Here is a 14,779-nt window from a genome sequence, read left to right as displayed (position 1 = left end):
AGTGGTGATTATCGCACAACATTGTGAAAGTATTCCATGCCATTGAATTGTGCACTTAAAAAAGTGGTTAAAATGGTAAATTTTGTTGTATTATTTGATGATGATGAAGTAAAATAATATCCAGGAGAAAGATAGTTTCAAATACCATATCTAAAAGCAATTAGGTTTTTGTCACCACGGAATGTTGTCACCTACACCAGACTATCTGAAAGTTTAAAAATAAACAGAAACATTCTCTAAGTACAAAAACAACTAAGATACTAAAGCTCAATAACAAAAAAGGGGATATTTATGTTTAAGAATGTTATAGTACTTGAAGTTAAAGATGGTAAAAAGAAACAAAACTGCTCTTAATTTGAGAATGTATTTCCGGTTTTATTGAAGTGGGATGAATGGTGGCCTCCAAAAGAATATGTTCTTGTCTTAATCCATAGAACCTGTGAACATTACCTTATATGGCAAAAGATGTGATTAATTTAAGGATCTTGAGAGGAGGGATTTATCCTGGATTATCTGCGTGGGTTCTAAATGTAGTCACATGTATCCTTATAAAAGAGAGGAAGTGGGAGTGTACAGATACACAGAGGCGATAGCCATGTGACTATGGAGCAGAGAGAGATGTGGCCAAAGCCACAGAATGCCAATAGCCATCAGAAGCTGGAAGAGGCAAGGAACAGAGCCTCGAGAGGGAGCATAGCCCTGCCAACACCTTGATTTTGGATGACTGGCCTTCAGAATTGACCAAAGTTTGTTTTTTGAAGTCATTTAGTTTGTAGGAATTTATTATGGCAGCCTTAGGAGACTAAACATCAATTTGCAAAGATAATTTTGCCTCCTAGATGAATTTCACATTCTCTGTGAAGTTTTCAATTATTGAAAGACTGTTCTGAAAGAGGAATATAAGATGGTGAGCTCACAAAGGAAAGAGTCAGCAGTCACATTCTCTAAAATTATATCATTCTTACACAAAACTATGCAGTTTTCACACATTAATGACTGCTAATGGCCAGAAGACACCCAAAAACTCTAGTGCAAGTTTTCCCTTTGATGAGTTAATTCTCTCAAAGGAGAATCAAGTCATGCCGTTCAAGACTCAATATACAGAGTTCATGTTTATACATCTATTTCTGCTTCATTCCATAAGACAGAGCATGTGGTAATCCTGGAGGAGGAGGTCCTCCAACGAAGGTGGTCGTGGTGGTGATGGTTTACCACTTATTCTAGGTAAAGAACTTGGAGAAGGAGGAGCAAATCTTCTGGGGAGACGTGGCGCTGGTAGACCTGGTGGTGAGGATGGCCCTCCATCTGCCTGTGGATGTGGTGGATGAGGTCCTGAAATTTATAGTCACTCTGAGGGCTCATGCTCCTGTAATATAAATAATCCAAAGTTTAAATGCTTGTAATAAAATATACAGCAAACAATTCATAACATTAGATATTTGTGTTTTCTTATAGATTATACATTGCTTATTTATCAGCGTTCAAAGACATAATACAACATGCAAAGACAGATATTTGATAAGCATTTTAAACACTACACAGTGACTACTTCTACTAATACTCTAATGCTAGGAAGAGTCAGCCAGCACCTTCATCAAAGGCTTTGTGAAATACTATTCCAAAATGATGAAAAAATACATTTCATGATAGACATATGCAAAGAAGACTTATTCTATATGGCTTGGGCCTGTTAAAACACAGTTGGTTTAAATATGGACTATTAATACAAGGTCATGGCCTCAATCCCCTTGAGGGTCAGTTAACTTTATGCATTAACTGTCTCACAGTGCCAATGACCTAGCTGTCTTCTAATAACATAATTAATATTCATCTGCATAGTAATATATGCTTATCAAAGTTTTTACATGTATTATCCCTTTTGATCCTTATTATCACCTTGTAATATAGATAGGGCAAGTCATCTCATTTCTTATGAATGAGGAAATTGAAACTCCAAGATTTAAGTGACTGATCAAAGTTCATGAAGGTAGTGTGAAACATAAGTAAGATTTTAATGCAGTTCTCACACCTAATTTAGTTCCTTTACTACTATAGCGGACTATCTCCTCATGAATGCATGTCATTTGTCATGAACTGAGGACAGAACCTTGGAGAATGCCCCATTGGGAGATAAAAAAAAAAAAAGGGAAAGTAACTGACTTCTCAGGGATGTGAAAAGGGAAGTAGGAGGATAGGAAAAAAATGAAAGCATTATTGAAAATAAATGAATAAAATATTATAAATATAATGAAACAGAATGAGGCTGGGAAAAGCCACTAGATTGGGTCATTTGGAATTCACTGGTGACTTCTGATATAACTTTTTAGTAGAATGTGGAATACTTAATCAGTTGTAAAGTTCAGATACTGATGAAAATTTTAAGTATACATGGGAGCTTTTGTCAAAGGTGAATATATAAACTTTACAGGTTATTAAATGATGATAGTCCAGATTCGCAGAGGTCTTCAGAGGGCTTTGGGAAATCATTAAAATAAGGGTTTTTCTTTTTGAAAGGAAATACCATAGACCAAATTATTCACATCATCATGAAAATTTCCTCTCAAAAACAGTTTTGTTTAGGTAGGGGAGGGTATAGCTCAAGTGGTAGAGTGCATGCTTAGCATGCATGAGGTCCTGGGTTCAATTCCCAATACATCCTCTAAAAATAAGTAAATAAAAAACAGTTTTGTTTATGTACTATGTTCTATCATAAAACATTCAGGATATTTTAAGACACTAATGCCCAAGTCTTTTCCACATATGAAAATGGTTTACTGTCTTAGAAAATCAAATCTGTAGAGTTATTTAAACTAAAATGTTATTTTGCCATAAAGTCTGCTACTGGTCACATTTTCCTTCCATTTAACAAAATAATCTTCTACCATAGAACTTACTGTGACATGACACAATACATATCTAGTTTCATTACCTGCGTTCAGTGTTGCTAGAAATCTGTTCTAAGCTCCTCGATCTTTTCTCCCTTCTTTTACGCCTGGATTTAAGTATAGGGTTGACCTCTGAATTCTTCATTACCCTGCAATGATCACCACCATAAATGTTTACTTAATAATGTAGTTTCATGAAAGCTTCAAACAATATTATATATGAAATAATTAGAGCATTAAATCTCAGACCCTCAGTCATGATTATTTTCATGACAATTAAGTACCCGTGTTGGGGTACAGCTAGTGCTAGTGGTAGTAATCATGAAGAAATATGTCCCCAACCAAAGGCAAACAAATTCATTTTCAATCCTGGGGGAAAAAAGAAAAAAGAAAAAATGAGTGGACCGAGGAGTTTTTCTTGACTTATCATGGACATTTAAAATATTTCACCATTGAAATGTAGGTCTTAGAAAGAAGCAAAAGAAAATCTAGGTATAGTTAACATTAGGATATTAATAAAGCTGGCATTTGTTGAAAGGCATTTATGTAAGTCATGGAAAGAAAAGGCAAACTCTTATTTCAGCAAGTCTGCATGAAGTAGCAGTATCATTTGAAAAATTTTAATTCGAAAACTCAAGGAAGCCAAATGAGGTCACTCTAAGCAGAGCCAAAATCTCCACATTTACAATGACTAAGACTCAAAATGACCCTTAAACCAAAAGCAGCAATAGGAAGCTATACTATAACACCCATTAATTCAAGATTCCTGTGAAAGATTTTACTTAGGTAACATTTGATCTAGGGCAGGAAATATCAAGTATGTAAGGAAAGGAACTTCTCAGGAACCTTCAGACACTCTAGGTACATGTTTCTTAGTACACATGAAACTGCCTTAATAGTAAATTATATCCCTAGTTAAGCACGGAATAAATAACTAAAGAACCTCTTTGGAGCAACAGTGTAGCTTCCACGACAACGTATGCCGAGGGAGCAAGAAACACGGTGTGATGGATGTGTTCCTTATTTTGACTGTGGTGATCATTTTTCAGGTGTAACATACGTCAATATTTATCAAATTGTATACTTTAAATAGAGCAGTTTACCTTCAGCCAGTTATACCTCTTTCAGTAAAACTTTTTAAAGAAACACCCAGAACATAGGTGTCTGGGCCAAAGCAGCCAAGGAACAAAGTGGATAAGTAATCAGGGCAAAGGGTAGCCTCGTCTTGTTCACTGCTGGCCACGCTTGGCAATTATTTTCATTCTCATTTCAACGGGAAATCACTGGAGAGTTTCAGGCACGGGCCTGATATGACTTGAATGATGGATGGCACTAGAATCACACCTGTGTGAAACTGAATGCGACAGTGAGCTCCCTAAGTCCATGAGCTCTTAAGAGAAATCCACAAGTTTCCTTAAAGTTCCTGAAGTATCTGCTAATTTGTGTGTATGTGCACATGTGAGTTTTTTAAAATTAATTTCCACACTCTTCATCAGCTTCCCAAAAGGCCCTTGACCATAAAAATGTAGAAACTTTTCCTTTATTTGACCTATAAGTTAGTTGAAGATATGGAACCTGGAGAACTAAAAGGATTTATTCAAAATCAGAGGTGGCAGGTTGATGAGGTCATAAGGGGTTTATGATGCTGACGACCTCCTCTGCCCTGGTCCCCTCATCTCTCCGTGCCCCAACTGCTGACGCACAGAACACAATCGCCATAAGCAGCTGGCATGCAGCACATGAAGCCAATGTCTGCTGAACCCTGACCCACTTCCCCACATCAGCATGAAGGTGTGCCAATGATACATATGGTCCATAGAGGTGATCAGCCAGTACACATGTTGCAAAATAGGGCCGTATGACCCCCTCCTCAAAGTTGTACCATTTTCTAAATCACCTATGTGTGTATTACTATAAAAATCACAAAAGAACAATACATCATAAATCATAATAAGCTAGTCATCTTTCGGTATTACTCTGAGCCTGCCCTGTGCTATAGACCAAAAGAATAGCAGAATTGGCATCAACAGCTGTGGTTTTCTTCTTGTAAAGAAATGACAAAGGAGTTCATGTTTAATCCTTCCCAGTAAAGATTTCAGCTAGGTATAAATTAAACTGCTCAACCAGGAGGCACGATAGCAAAGTACCTTTCCCAAGGGACATTTCACATCATCCTTCAGAGATTCCAATGTAGGATGACAGAGGTCCTATCCTCAGCAACCCCGAGGGAACTAACAGGATCACCTGATATGCCTTCCTAGCTCTAGGGTTTATGAAAATATCAGGCTACTTTGATAGCTTCAGAAGGTCTCCGGTTACTGAAATAGCCCTGCCTTTGCTCAGTCTTGAGCATTAAGAACACACCTCTCTGGCACTGGTATAAAACTGGATTAAAACATTTCACAAAGTCATCCTGGTGAAAATGAAGGGGGTGAAACACAAAGTATACCTGGGAATTATGTTCCATAGCCATCAGATGTGAGAAATCAGTGCTCGTAAAATAATGGTCCTTTCTGGGCTTTGATTTAAACTGAGTTCAGGGGTATTGGAACTTAGCAAACAGGTTGATCTTTGAAACGCACGGGCAGACCTTTCCTCATCATCATAGTGAGCAATTATGGCAACTGAGTATACATGGACGCAGTGCTAACCAGTTACTAACCGAGGAAGTTGAGTGAGGGACCTGCTTTGAGAGAGGAGCCTATTGTACAGAAGAGGGTAGCAGAACCAAAGCACAACTGAAGCTGGTACTTACCTATCAGAAGTGGGAAATCAGTGTCTGATTTTTGTCTGTGCTTGAACTCTGGTTCCACACCAAGGCAGTGCACAAGCTGTTGATCATGCCCTTTGATTTTCTTACAAAACTGTGACCTGAATAGGAAAAAAATATATTTTTGAATACCTTTGCCACAGGTACAAATCAATTTCCCTAAATAAGGATTCAGTGTGAAAAAAAGGTAAAAAACAACAAAACCCACCAGTCTGTTTCTAGCTCTGTAAAAGAAACCCACCCAGCCACTACCTACCCTTAGGAGAAATAAGCCTAAGCTTTAAAATGCTCTGGGCTTTATACAGCAAACCCATTGTGATGTAATCCACTGTGACCATTTAGTCACTTCACACTGTAACTTGCTGGGACTTAGGCTTGAGGTCAAAGATACTGATCAGCCTTTCTGTTTACCTAACCCCTGCCCCTGAGGTTAGTGAAACAAATAACCATTAGACCTACACCCACAGACAGAGAAATCTTCTCCCATTTAAAACATATTGATTCCAATAAGGGATGAGTGTCCTGGCACTACATAGCGAGTGATAGTTTGGGTTTTATTCAGCACTGTCACTCACGTGAAAGTTATTTTGCAAAAGGAGCATGCTCCTTTTTCGAACCAGAAAAATAAATCAAGGAAGGCGAAACCTGCAAGTCGCTGTGACTCCTTGGGACCCAGCACACCTCCACCCACCTAGGCGGTGTGGATACCCCCTGCAGCAGCCCCCCACCCCCACCCCGAAAGCCACTTCAGAGGTGACTAGCAGGTCGTTGGCAAACAGCGGGAGGTAACCGGGCGCAGGGAATGCCTGCTGTTGCAAGGAATCTGCCGCCCACCTGAGGAGGCAGCAAGCCAAGTATTAATATCCTCAGGCATATGCATGATACAAACTTGTAACTTCGTTTGAAAGTGTACTTATTCAAAGTTTTTCCCTCTAAATAGTTTTGCGACTGTTCAAAAATTTCCGTTATACTGTTCCTTCACATTCACGGTTTGCTCACTTGTCGGCAAGGACCCTACAAGGGGGGGGGACAAATTGGTACTTCAGAGCAGAGGGCGAAAGACGGGAGGCTTCATCTCCGCCTTTCCCAAGCTCACCTCTCCCACCGCCCCGCACCTGGGACCTTCTCAGGAGGTCCCACCCCCTCCCCTGGGCGGGGCCAACACTGAGGAATCCGGATTCCCAACCCCTCCGCCCCTCAGAAGCGCCCCACCTCCCGGGCGTCTCCGAGGAGACGCGGACGACGTGGGGAGGGGAGGCGGTCTACCCGGGGCCAGGCGGGAGCTGCTTTACGGCAGGGGCGGGCGGGGGGCGCAGTTGAGTCCCACCGGCTCCCGCGCGAGGATCGGAGCGGCCCGGGTCTCCCCTCGCGGCGCGCGGCCGCAGCCAGGTGGGTCCCCCCAGCCTCCTTCCTCTCCTTTCCCTTCCTTTCCCTGATGCAGGCGACGCGAGGCCGGGGTCTGGGCTCCGTCCGGTAGCCTTTGTGGTCCGGGGGCCCTCCCGGTCCTCCGGCGCCTGGGCAGCCTGTGCCGGGCGTGCGACGCAGGCCAATGGTGGCCGGGTCGGGCCGAGGGGGCGCCGCGTGGGCCGGGCCGGGGTGTGGCGTCTGGGCGAGGCTGGCTGAGCGAGGGCGCCGGGATTGTGCCGCCGCCTAAGTTCTGTGCCCTGACGCGTGTGGGGAGAGCGTCCAAGTAGAGCCCTTTGGGTCTCCCCGTCGACTGGCCTCGAAGCGTTTCCCTGTGGCCGGAAGGCGGGAGGCAGGAGGAGGGGTCGCCAGTTCCTTCTCCCTCCTTTCTTTCCTCGCCGTTTACGTGGTGGCCGGAGGGTCGGCTAGGTCCAGCGGGTCCGCTGCCGACAGGGTCTAGGCTTCTTGGAATGTATCCCTAGAGAAGTAACATTTCCTTTAAAGACGTGCCCCTACCAGGGACCGAGGGAAGAGTACGTGTCCTTCCGTTGCCGTTGGGCTCAAGTCCTCTACTTATCTTTTGCAAACTTCCGAAAATCTTAACAGGAAACGCATTGCCAATAATTGGCCGAGAAACTATTCCGCCGTGTAAATTTCCTGTTTATTTAAGCGAAACCAGATTTACATAATGGGTTGCAAGAATATGTGAGAAGATTCCACCCTCTTTATTTTAAATGGAATGGTGGAACTTAGGAGACCAGGGTTAATTTTCGCTAGTCGTTCGTGCTCCTGGTGTTTTGAAGCTTAGCAGGGGGTTGAATTTGAGGAGGTAAAACACCCCGAATGAAGAATGGATGAAGAAATCTAGCCTCTTAGATTCCTGTATATTTAAAACTGTTTTTAGGTCTTGCTATCGGCCATCAGACCTCTTGTATTTCCCTCATTAAAGGGAGCCTATTTAGTAGCAGCCAAAACTTCCGACAATCCATTCTGTCCACGTTTGGTTATTCATGAAACTGTCACATCCTGTTCAGTCTCTGGAGGAATCTGAAAAAGAATTAGGTTAATACAATTACATTTATAGACATGAACAACAGACAGAAGTTTAGTTTATGCACATGCATTTTTTTGTTGTTGTTGCATTTTATACGTGGTTTTTAAAAAATGCCGGTTAAACAGCCCTGCTATTGCTAGTGTTTACTACTGGGGAGTGGAATTTGGAGGAGGCTCTTTCGGATCATATTTAAACCACATCTCTGTGCTTAGAACTTTTTTAGACAAAACAGGAATTTCAACTATGATTCTTAAGCATAAAGTTTTTGAAAGAAATGATGGTTACCAAACAGCAAAGAGTTTAGGAATGAATTTTTGACCTAAAATTTTGACCTATAGGCCTGTTTCTAAGTATGCATTTAACGACATGGAAGAACAAGTCCCCAAATTTTCATGGGCTCTCCCCAAGTGATGGGAATACTGTTGGTTTATGTTTTGATCTTTCACAGTTCTGTGCAATAGAATCTGAAAGGAGGATTATTATCAGTGAAATAACTAAGCTTTTTAAAGAAATTACTTTACTTTATTTTTATTTTTATTTTGTTTTTTATTGAAGTACAGTCAGTTACAATGTGTCAATTTCTGGTGTACAGCACAATGTCCCAGTCATGCATATACATACATATATTCGTTTTCATATTCTTTAAAGAAATAATTTTAGATCATCAAATATAAGATACCAGTAGTAATACAAAAATATTTATAAGGTTGACCAATTAGATGGAGACAAAAAGTCCAGAAGGAAAGAAAACACGTTTATGCTGGATATTTCTAGACAGCAGTATTAAGCGTATGCATGTGCGTGTGCATGTGCGTGCACGCTTGTTTCCTGATAGTGCTACTGAGGCAGAAGTTTCCTCTTCTTTCCAAAATTTAAAAACTAACATAGTAAGTTCAGCAGAGAAGATGTGATGGCATGAAAAAGCAGGGATTTTTACATAAGGGGCTGCCTCTGTTTGCAGTGGGATCATACCCATTTTAGGGGTAAAGGGCACAAAGCAGTTGGCTCCACACTGTGTAAAAGCATCTGCCTATGAGATGGCGTTTGGCTCTCTGTATGTGTGAAACAAACCCTTGCAGGAAAATAGCAAGTAGTGACTTGAGACCACTTAAGATATGCCACATCCAAGACAGGACAAGAAACAGCAGGTAATGTAGTCCCCTCAGAAGGGCAGGTCATGGTTGGAAACCCATAATATATATAAGAGATTGTACAACAGTGCAGTTTTTGTTTAGATTTTTCTTACTATGCATGAGTCAGGTATCTTTGTGTATATTTAGTGTCCTTTTATGTTTCTTTCTCTGTGGGCTGTTGAAGTCTTTTTCTATTGCGTTCTTACTCTAAAACGATTTCTAGAGCTTGTTCTTTATGTAGTAGGAAGACTAGTGATGTGCGTTGAAAATAGTTTTTCCTGTTTGTCATTGCTTTACTAACTTTGTTTATGAAGTTTTTTTAATATGGTGAATTTTATCTATTGATATTTATCTGTGTTTTCTTTGATGGGTTTTGAGTCAAAGGTAGAAAGGCTTTCCCCGCTCCTGGGTTATAAAGGAATCAGCCCATGCTTTGTTTTAGTAGTTGTATGATTCTGTTCATTGTACATTTAATTCTTGGATCCATGTAGGGTTTATCCTGGTTTATTGTATGAAGTGCAGAATTAAGAACCCTTTTTTTTTTTTTAATAGATGAGTACCCCTTTGTCCCAAATCTGTCTTTACCCCCACTTATTTGGGAGGCTACCTTGTCATATGCTAAATTCTTGTATGTTTTCGGGTCTGTTCTTGGACTCTGTTCTGCTCTATGTATGGTAGAGCTAGTCATCCCACCACGTGGCTACTCATTGGCAAAACTCTCCTGGGTATTCCTGCCTATTTATTTTTATTGTCCCTTATGAACAATGGAAAACAACGAGAAAGTCTTCAAAAACCTTTAAATTTTCCTTAGGATTAGAATAGATTGGTTAATTAGCTGATGAAGAATTAACATACTCAAGAGGTTGAGTCTTTTTATTCAAGAATATAGTACATCTTTACTCTTGTTTAAGTCCACATTGTTGTCTTTTAGGACACGGAAAGCTTTCTTTATATAGGTTTCTCATGTTTTTGTTTGATTATTCCTAGGCATATAATCTTTGATTGCTGGTTCTGTAAATCCCTCCATTATATTTAGTAACAGGAAATACGTCCGTGGAATTTAGCTGAAAAAATAGAGCCCTTGATTATTAAGAATTTTGTTAACTTTATAGGAGTCAGTGGATGATATGTTTTCCATATTCTTATCAACCCAAAGAAAGGTGGAAAAGATTTGAAGCGTGTACCTCTTCGTGTACGTTGGATTTTCAAGCACTGAGTAGGTAAAAGTTGAGTAAAACCTTATAAATTAATTTCCCTGAAAAATTTTGTTTTACACCTCATTGGAAGGTGCTAAAACCCTTGCATTTCCCCTTCTTTACACGCTTGTTGAGATTACAAAGTTTTTGAAAGCTAATATTATGTGGGAAACATGCAGACTGAGGCCTGATTTCCTGAGCACAGGTTAGGGATCTGTCCCACACAATCTCCTGTGGTCTCTGCTCCGGTACTGTGAGCATGATGGTCTCGGTGTGTCCTTTTGACCAGAGATCACACTGTGACATGATGAAGATAGAGGAGACATCTTGCTTGAGGTCCCAGATATCTTCCAAACAAGAGGATCATGGAAGCCATGAAGCAAGGGTTGGCTTGACTATTGCAGATAAGAAATGTGGGCAACAGACCTTTATCTAGGGACTCTAGAGGATGATGTAAGATCTCAATTGATTAATTTTAAAAGGGCTTAGACAACCTTAGTTGTACCTAACAATATGGGCTAAAGAGTACTGTTGGAGCCTGTGAACCAGAATTTATTTAAGAGGATCAAAATTAACAGAACTCTAAATAGAATTCACCTATATCACCCTTTTCAAGGCCTAGTATAAAAAATGGTGAACAGTGGCTCTCTTCAAACTAGGAGATACAAAATGCTAGTCATTTTCTTCTTTAGGGTCTTTATCATTTCCCTTTACTCGTTGATGGTACACAGACCTTATTTGCTGATGAGAACTAAACAAAATTATATTAATCAGTTTGAAAAGTGGAGTCTAGCTCAAAGGATAGCATGAAATAATGCTTTCTTAGCCTGATAAGAGTCCAAGCATAGATGAAGCTCTAGACTGATTAGTTGGATTCCATCTCACTGTAATCCTGCTTTAGCTGAGGAGACAGGCAAAATAACACAGAATGGAGGCAGACACTTGCACATTCATCATTTGCACTTTTTAACTTTTTATACTGACTTCGATAAAATAGACGAGCCAGGTCTACTAAAATTGGTACATCTTAAACTGGGCAGGCAGGATGCATTTAGGAATATGTCTTTTGGAAACCATTTGGCAAAAATCGATCCCAAAATTGAAAGTACACGAAAATTTTGGTTCATTTTATTGCTTCTCTGAAAACAGAGAAGAGAATTACATAGACAAGTGAGTAGAGGAGTGTTTCCAAGAGGGTGTCCTTCAGCCAGGTTTGTAGAATTGAAAAGTAGGAAGGGATTAAAATGACCCTCTAGAGATGAATAGTGGGATGTCTAGTTATTCAGCTTTGGGAGGTGATATATACCACCTCCCTTAGAAAGAATAAGATGGTCGTACTTGTGGGCCGTAATCCTTGGGAGAAGTGTGTGCTCCTTTGAAGGAAAAAAGCAAAAAAGTCCTTGAAGAGTTGACTTCGATGAGTCTCATGCAGTATGGATCTAGAAAGAAAGATCTGTGTATATAGGGCATACTTCTGTGCCAGTACACACACAGACTGAGGTAGAAACAGACATTCACCTTCCACCTAAATGTTTCTTGCTCTCCTTGAGACAGTCTTTTGAGGATGAAAAGGATAACATAAAATTGTGACTTGCTTTTCTTTGGGGTCCATGGCACGAGGAGGAGGCTCTTTAGAATTTTCCTTGATGCCTCTCAGTAGATTGAAAGATTTCTAACAGCCTATGTTTGGAGCAGAACATTAATGTGTGGACCAAGAGGGAAAAAAAAACCCAAAACACAATTTAGCTGAATATTCCCAAACAGAATAGTGTATGTGCTGCTGGGGAAATCAGACATGGAGGCACGAAAAGAATAAATTTCATTCTGATTGTACTGTCTTGAGATAGCTTTACCTGGAGAGTGTGTTGAATGACGGCACAGTGAAGATTTTTTTTCCCTTCCATCTGCCACAACCATGCAAAACTATGTTATAAAACTATCTGTGACTCGTAGTAAACTCATCATCACATAACATGTGCGGTATGCAAAGAAAAAAAGACTAAAAGATTGTCTTCATGTAACATGCTCGAGGTAAAACACATGAATACTTTAAAAATGACAGGTATCATAAATTTTTTCCTTATCAAACATCTAATGAAATGACTGAGATTGAACATGGGACAGACAGGAAGACATATCATTCCTAGGTCACGTAATTGCGTACATGACTGATTACAAATATAATAATCCATATCTGAAGAACAACACACACTATTGTAAACAAACCCCCCCCCCAAATTTTGTAACGATCACTGTATTAGACTAGAGATGTACCTGTTTACTAACATCCTTAAAGGAAGTTTGGACCAACTCCCTTTGACTCAAACTAAATAAGGCTACAACTTGAGGAAGTCTTTGAGGCGGTGGGAAAATGGAAGATGGATTGCTAAGGATACAGCTGCAGGTCCACTGCTGGGTGCCTCTATGGGGGAGTCCTCGCTTTCTTGTGGTGAAGGCAGCTTGAGAGGACCCCTCAGAGACGAGGCCACTCAGGGTGGCGTACAAGGGTTTGAGGCGCCCGCCCGTCCCCCGTCCCCCGTCCCCCGTCCCGCCAAAGTGGCCAAGATGTTGAGGCACCTTGCTTTTCGCCTGCCAGGTTGGAGCCTGCTTGGCATTTCTTTTTTTCGTCAGCGAAGGGCGGAGGGAGAGGACTGGGGAGAGGCAGGTTGCTGTTTCTGGTGCGATGCTGCCATCAAGAGGAACAGGTCCGCCAGTCGCCAGCCTCGCGGACCCTGTGCTGTCCCTTCCTGGGGAGGAGGGGCAGGGGCGTACAGTCGGGAACAAGGGCCCGGCCCGTGCCCCGGGAAATCAAGAGCTCCGCCAGCGAAGGGGCAGGAGGTGTGACCCGAGGCCTTAGAAGCTCCAGAGACGGGCACCGGGGGAAGGCGCTCGGCCCCCGTCCCGTCCCCCCACACACACCCCCCCCCCCGGCCCCCCTCCGCCGGTGCCTGGCTTGTAGGGTAGAGGAAGTGGAGGCTCCGGGACTCTGGCGGCCGCCATGTCTGGGCGGGACTAGAGGAAGCTGCTCGGTTGGAGCCCAGGCCAGGCCAGGGGCCGCCCTGGGCTGCCCCGGGGCCGCGGGCTTTTGGCCGCGTGCGTGCCCCTTCCCCTGGGAGTAAGAGCAGGTCCGGCCTGGGCAGGCCCAGGGCCCCCGAAGCCTCTCTGGGCCGCGTTGAGCCCAGCCAGAGTTGTGCTGCCATTGGCAGCAGTGGCGGAGTCCGGCCCAGTGCCGCTTTTCTGTCCAGCTCGGGGATGACGTGGGGAGCCTGGCTACCCAGTGCCAAGGGGGCCCGAGGCCCAGCGAGGGCTCGCAGTCGGAGTCCAGAGGGGAACGGCGCTCTCAGGACCAAGGAGACACTGCAGAAGGAGCCCTTCTCCTGAGCCAAGAATTTCTGCCATTTCCCGGGGTGTCCAGGATTCTGGCACAGGCCTGTCGTGTCCTGTCCCCAGGGCTCCCGGACCCACCTCCTCGAGAGGACAGCACAGGAGAGGAGCCGGGCCGAGCGGACCCCTGGGCCATGCCTTTGCAGACTTCGGCTTTGTCCCGAAGAGGCCCCGAGCCTCACTTCAGCGATGAGAAGGAAGGGCCCTGGCTTCCATTCAGCCCTGGCTCTCCAGGTCTTGACCCTGTGGCCCTGTGCTTGCGGCCGCAGCCCAGCGGGGAAATCAAGAAGAGGTCTCAAGACGCTGCGTAAGGCCCACCTCTGTTGGACTGAGCGAAAGGCGCGCGCGCGCGCGCGCCCCCCCCCCCCCCCCACCTCCCCTATCACCACCCCTCATCCAGCTTGTCTCCCAAGTGCATACTCCGGGCACACGACCGTTCCTTCTAGACCCTGACTGTCCCCACGGGCCTCTTCTGGAGCAAGCCCTGCGGTGGCTCGTTCCTGCGCTTTGCCCAGCTCTTAACCTGCCTGGGGGTCAGCAGGCTTGCGGGGCCGGGGGTGGCTGTAGCGGTGGTGCTGGTGGTTTGGTGGTAACGTACCGGGCGAGGCTTCGAACTCCAGGAACAAGTCTCCAGGCTGGACCCCTCCCTCCACACATTCCACTTGGCTTTCACCCCTCTTGGAAGGTTGCTGACACCCGCCCCCTGCCCCTTCTTTCACACTTGGGAGCCGGCCGAAACTCTGCCAACAGGCGGTCTCACGTGGGCAGAGCCCTTCCTTGGGGCCAGGGCCTGGCCTCCCTGATCTGACTGGTTCCCTGGCCCCAGGTGGTCTCAGTGTGCCCCCCTGGCTAGGGTCAGCGGCTGCCCCTGCGAACCTTGGGCCCCGTGGGAAAAATCTCCGGCGTCCCCCCAAACAAGAGGACCCGGGTCGTCCACGACGAGGGAGGCCCCC

General features: G+C 43.8%; 2 long non-coding RNA genes across 2 annotated transcripts in view; one reads left to right on the top strand and one right to left on the bottom strand.

The window, feature by feature from the left end:
* Nucleotides 1-373: 373 nt before the first annotated feature.
* On the bottom strand, nucleotides 374-6,314 carry LOC105104258 (uncharacterized). Its single transcript, XR_004134473.2, has 3 exons — nucleotides 5,641-6,314; nucleotides 2,930-3,034; nucleotides 374-1,366 (listed from the first exon to the last, which is right to left on the bottom strand). It is a non-coding gene; the product is annotated as an uncharacterized LOC105104258 (long non-coding RNA).
* Nucleotides 6,315-6,911: 597 nt separating this feature from the next.
* LOC135320142 (uncharacterized) overlaps nucleotides 6,912-14,779 on the top strand; it is a 58,293-nt gene continuing 50,425 nt past the window's right edge. The window contains exon 1 of the long non-coding RNA XR_010379374.1: nucleotides 6,912-7,044. This is a non-coding gene — a long non-coding RNA (uncharacterized LOC135320142). The remainder of the gene's footprint in view (nucleotides 7,045-14,779) is intronic.

Source organism: Camelus dromedarius, chromosome X, assembly GCF_036321535.1.
Source record: "Camelus dromedarius isolate mCamDro1 chromosome X, mCamDro1.pat, whole genome shotgun sequence".
NCBI lineage: Eukaryota > Metazoa > Chordata > Mammalia > Artiodactyla > Camelidae > Camelus > Camelus dromedarius.
Note: the sequence above shows the minus strand (reverse complement) of the source record. Positions and strands in the feature narration are given on the sequence as shown.